The sequence below is a fragment of the Setaria italica genome, chromosome IX (genome assembly GCF_000263155.2).
Source record: "Setaria italica strain Yugu1 chromosome IX, Setaria_italica_v2.0, whole genome shotgun sequence".
Lineage (NCBI taxonomy): Eukaryota > Viridiplantae > Streptophyta > Magnoliopsida > Poales > Poaceae > Setaria > Setaria italica.
In genome coordinates, this window is record NC_028458.1 from 48,894,167 (window position 1) to 48,894,442 (window position 276).

Genomic DNA, 276 nt, shown 5'->3' on the forward strand with positions numbered 1-276 from the left:
CGCGGCCCTGCACACGCATTGGACGTACGGCTACGGTTGCGGATTCCGAAATGCCAGATTCGAAATCGTCAATCCTTGTCTTGTGGTATTGGTTCCGCGGACTAAACCTGTCACATTAAATGAATGTTTAGATACTAATTAAGAGTATTAAATATACATTAATTATAAAATCATACACAGATGGAGGCTAATTCGCGAGACGAATCTATTAAACCTAATTAGTTCATGATTTGACAATGTGATGCTACATTAAATATGTGCTAATCATGAATTAGG